This window comes from Babylonia areolata, chromosome 18 (genome assembly GCF_041734735.1).
Source record: "Babylonia areolata isolate BAREFJ2019XMU chromosome 18, ASM4173473v1, whole genome shotgun sequence".
NCBI lineage: Eukaryota > Metazoa > Mollusca > Gastropoda > Neogastropoda > Buccinidae > Babylonia > Babylonia areolata.
Window position 1 is genome coordinate 12,124,539 of NC_134893.1, and position 5,000 is coordinate 12,129,538.

The window sequence follows — 5,000 nt, forward strand, 5'->3', positions numbered from 1 at the left end:
GGAATTCAAACCCTCCCTCCTCAGCTTTCGGACCATCTGCTGCCACGAACACACACACACACACAGCAATGTAGGGAGTTTTCAGACACACACAGCAATGTAGGGAGTTTTCACCGTCTGTGCAGTTTCATCGATTTTTTGTTTTGCATCGACTTACGTTGTCACTTTGTGCCATTCTTTTTTTCCTGTACTGAGGGAGGGTGAGAAAAATGTGACAGATGACTTCTCGGGAAAAGAGGGTTTCGTTTCGCTCAGCTGTGAAAGTCTTACGGAAGTAATTATATCATGCCATGAGACTGAATACGTGGCGGATTTCATCCTTCTGTTCCTCAGTAGAAACGCTTTGAATGTTTCGAGATGTTCAATTGCCCAGCACTTAGAGTTGTGTGACTGGGGAAGCTGCGTAACTCGTCTCACGTGGAAAATGTTCTAATGCCCGGAATAGTGACCATGCGTGCTTGTGTTTGTGTGTGAGTCAAGGGGATAGGAACCACTACTTGGATTTGGTTACACTGTTCCCCACTTCAGACTGAAGCCGCTTTCAATGGACTGACACCTCAAGTGCGGAACTGGATGCTGAGAGAGAAAGAGGAGACAGGTGAGATTTTTCCGTTCATCATGATTGACAGGCATGTAGTTTCAGAAATCATGATTGATCAAGCGTAGGACATCACGAACAAATAGCAAAGAGTGGCAACTCTCTCATTTCACAAGGTACACAACCTCAAGTCAACGCTGCTTACGCTACCAATTCAGCTAGCACACAGGTAAATAAAAGGTACATTGGAACAAACCCAGACACTTCCCCCTCCCCCCAAAAAAGGGAGCACTGGGCTTGTCCCCATACCGATCATTTGACATGTGCACACAACAGCAAAGACAAGAAATGTGCAAACACGAATTAACTTTTATTCAAGACTGGCATAGCCTCTTTAGTCCTGAACAAGCCACACACAACACACGGACAATACAGAGCAAACACATGGTTGCCTCGGTGGTTTTTCGACTCGAGATCAATAAACAATGAGGCCATGAGGCCAGGAAATCCAAATAATGATTAACAAATGATAAAGAGTGGCAACTCTGTCCGCTATTTGTTAATCATTTGATCTTCTGGCCTCATTGTAGGATATCACTGTGGGGGGGGGGAGGGGAGGGGAGGGGGGCTGGCGGTAGTAGGGGAGAGGGGGTGGAACGCAGAAAAACGTGCCTTTTAAAAGTACTTATGCAAACATACAAAGATGCACACACACGTACGCGCGCGCGCGCGTACGTGTGTATGTGCGCACACGTGTGTGTGTGTGTGTGTAAACGTCCGCTACGGTTCACTAAGAAACGTATGGGCAGCCCTGGCGCGTAAGAAATGAGTGCCAACAGAACGAAGTTTGATAACACACACACACACAACACACACACACACACACACACACACACACACATCCTCCCTCCCCCGTCCCGCCTGATATTCTGTTACACTTTTGACGACAGTACCCGTATCAACTTTAGCTTTCTGAAACGTACACATGCTTGTTTGTTTACGCTGTTAAGTTTATCGCTGGCCGACCACAGAGGCCTTCTGGGGACTGCTGTGTAATCAGGCCTCATTAACCAAGTGACTGTTCCACGATACTTTTCTTCTTGATCGATAACAGCGACAATAGAAAAAGAGTGGAGGGAGGGAGGGGGAGGCGTGGAGGGGGTGTAAAGGAAATCAAGGCTTAACGAAACTTACAGGCTGGCCCGAACTACGCTCGCGTTAAACCTTTCCAACTCGTGGATTCTGGGTGAGTCAAGCCAAGTGGTGTGTAAAGAATGGTACCACTAATCCTCGGTCTAAGCCCTGCTCAGTCTTTTGATACACGAGTGAAAGAGAAAGAGAGAGAGAGAGGGGGGGGGGCGAGAAGGTTTAAAAAGAAAAGAAAGAGAAGAAAAAGATTATAACTCTGAAAGGCAATGGTTCGCTGGAACGTTGGCATATTCGTAGTTGACGCTACTTATCACGTGCTGCTGAACATGTGTCATACTTGTGATATAACGTATTTGGGCTTTGTTAGACATGTAATACTGACCTCAGCATGCACACTCCGAAAATGGAGTATGGCTGCCTACATGGCAGGGTAAATAAACAAAACGGTGATACACGCAAAAAATGTTACATGTCTGTTTGAATGTTTACGTGTATGTGTGCGTGTCTGAAATCTTATTGAATAACACAGGAAAGAAATGATGAGCCCCCAATGGCAGCCGTCAGTCGGCTCTGCCCAGGTAGGCAGCCTCTTGTACAAATGACCCCGTGTTTGTAAAGCGCTGAGAGCTTGGTCTCCCACCGAGGATAGGCTCTCTGCTGGTATCCATATCATTCATTCATTCCTTATTTAGCTGATCCCTCTTTCCCCACATCCCAACCACCAAGCTCTCCCACCCGCCCATCCCTCTTTGTTCTTCTACCCGTAATAGAATTAGCAATTTATGTTATGACATGAGCACTGGACTACGTTTCCTTGGTATTATTATTACATCATAATTATTATCATTATCATTATTGTGGTTAATAATTCATTATTATCATTATCGTCATAATCATCATCATCATCATTATTATTATCATCATCATCATCATCATCATCATTATTATTACTATTATTATCATTGTTGTTATCATTATCATTATTATAAACCTGTATCATTTGTCTCATGTTTGCTGTCAGAAAGCGACGTTTATTTCCATCCCAATGATTTTACCCTTCCAGTCACTTCAAAAATATCTCAGATCCTTTGTCAACCAAGGCTGTGTTCTAGCTCCTACACTATGGAATCGTGTTTGCTGTGTTTGTTATAATCATGAGCACTTGAGATGACCAACAGAAACGTGTACCTTTACACACACACACACACACACACACACACACACACACACACACACACACACAGAGAGAGAGAGAGAGAGAGAGAGAGAGAGAGAGACGGACGGACGGACATTGTTTTATTGCCATTGACAATACTGTCCTTTGGCAAAGGGGACAATGTAATGATCAAAAGAATAACCGCGGTTTACAGAGAAACTGATACATTGCTAAGAGTGAAAGGAAAATCAACGACAAGCAACAACAACAACAACAACAAAATAATAATAAAATACAACATACTGTTAATATCAAAATGGAAAAACAATTTCGAGAGAGAGATACAGAAACACAGAGAGAGACAGACACAGAGAGAGAGAGGGTAGGGGGTGGGGGGAGGAGGGGAGCGACTGGAAGTAATCCTTCAACCCAGAGTGAAGAAAACATTTCAAAGTGCGCGCGTGCTAGAGGGGTGCAGATGATACAGGCACCACGACAAACGACAAACTGGGGAGTGGGGGAGTGAGGGATGGGGGCGGCTGGGGACAACGATACGTGATGATGTATGTATGATAGTCAGTCGTGTCCGACTATGACCATCAGAACAGCAGAGGAGGCAACTGCTGTTCCGACTATTTGGGCTAGAATTTGATTATAGTGGAGACAGTCTTGCCCAAGTTACATCCCCACTCTTTCGGCCAAGAGGGTTTTAGGACAGTCGGCGTTGAGATGGTTCCCAAAGGCCAACTAGCCCACAAGGGCTGCAGCACTAAGAGCCAGTGCACTTTTGCCTCCTAGTTTGAGAGTCATAGTCCTTCACAAAAGACTAAGCTGTAAATGGTTTCCCATTGACTGTAGAAACCATTGATAATACAGCTCTCACTTTCCTGATGATGTAAGTCCTCACTAACAATCATGTGGAGTGATGGCCTAGAGGTAACGCATCCGCCTAGGAAACGAGAGAATCTGAGCGCGCTGGTTCGAATCACGGCTCAGCCGCCGATATTTTCTCTCCCTCCACTAGACCTTGAGTGGTGGTCTGGACGCTAGTCATTCGGATGAGACGATAAACCGAGATCCCGTGTGCAGCATGCACTTAGCGCACGTAAAAGAACCCACGGCAACAAAAGGATTGTTCCTGGCAAAATTCTGTAGAAAAATCCACTTCGATAGGAAAAGCAAATAAAACCGCACGCAGGAAAAAATACCAAAAAATGGGTGGCGCTGTGGTGTAGCGACGTGCTCTCCCTGGGGAGAGCAGCCCGAATTTCACACAGAGAAATCTGTCGTGATAAAAAGAAATACAAATACAAATACAAATCTGAAAGATGCAAATCGGACAGGAGGAAGAGGAGCAGGTAATGTATGATGTTATTTATAGTTTATACGAAATGCCTCTCTCTCCTTCTCCCATATTATTATTACCCACATTTTCTTTCATGAATCCCATACTTGATTGTACACGTATTGTATCATTGTTCTTGCCATTTTCTTTGATATCTGTTGCAATCTAATTTTTAAATGTAAATTTTGACCCCCCACCCCCCCTCCCCTTTCTCTCTCTCCTCTGTCTGTTTGTCTGTCTGTCTCTAGCTCTCTCTCTCTCTCATTTCATCTTTTCTTCTTTACTCTCTCCACTCTCGCCCCCCCCCCCTCCCCCCACCTCTCTCTACCTATATCTGTTCCTCTCCTCAAATATGATTTTCTTTCTCTATCTATTCTTGCGCATTTCTTTATCTTGTACCCTAGGGCTGGGTGGAAAAGAAAGCATTCATGTAATCATGCTTATCTCAATACCCTGTTTAAAAAAAAAGAAAGAATTATTTCCATTCGTTCGTTCGTTCTGTCTCTGTCTCTGTCTCTCTCTTTCTCTCTGTGTCCCCAAAAGTCGCTCGCTAGAAGGTCAGCACCAGCATAATATTTTCGTCTCAATCTTCTCGTGCCATTCGAGGTTCAGGACACACAGGGCAACACACACTCACGCATGACTGAAGCCCAGGGAAGCGAGAAGTGGGAGACGGGAGGGAGCTCACTGTACCGCGACACACCCCACTCCACACCACACACTCCGCTAAGTTTCAGGGGGGTGGACATAGGTTCGTTCTTAGTTCTGTCGCAGACAGCGTGAAAGAGCTACTACGGTTTTTTCAGATCGGT

The 5,000-nt window shown here is 45.0% G+C and overlaps 1 protein-coding gene across 1 annotated transcript in view; it reads left to right on the forward strand.

Moving 5' to 3' along the window:
* The first annotated feature begins 265 nt into the window (after window positions 1-265).
* Window positions 266-5,000, forward strand: part of LOC143292453 (uncharacterized) — a 64,489-nt gene continuing 59,754 nt past the window's right edge. The window contains exon 1 of the mRNA XM_076602741.1: window positions 266-598. The gene's annotated coding sequence lies outside the window, so the exon portion shown is untranslated. The remainder of the gene's footprint in view (window positions 599-5,000) is intronic.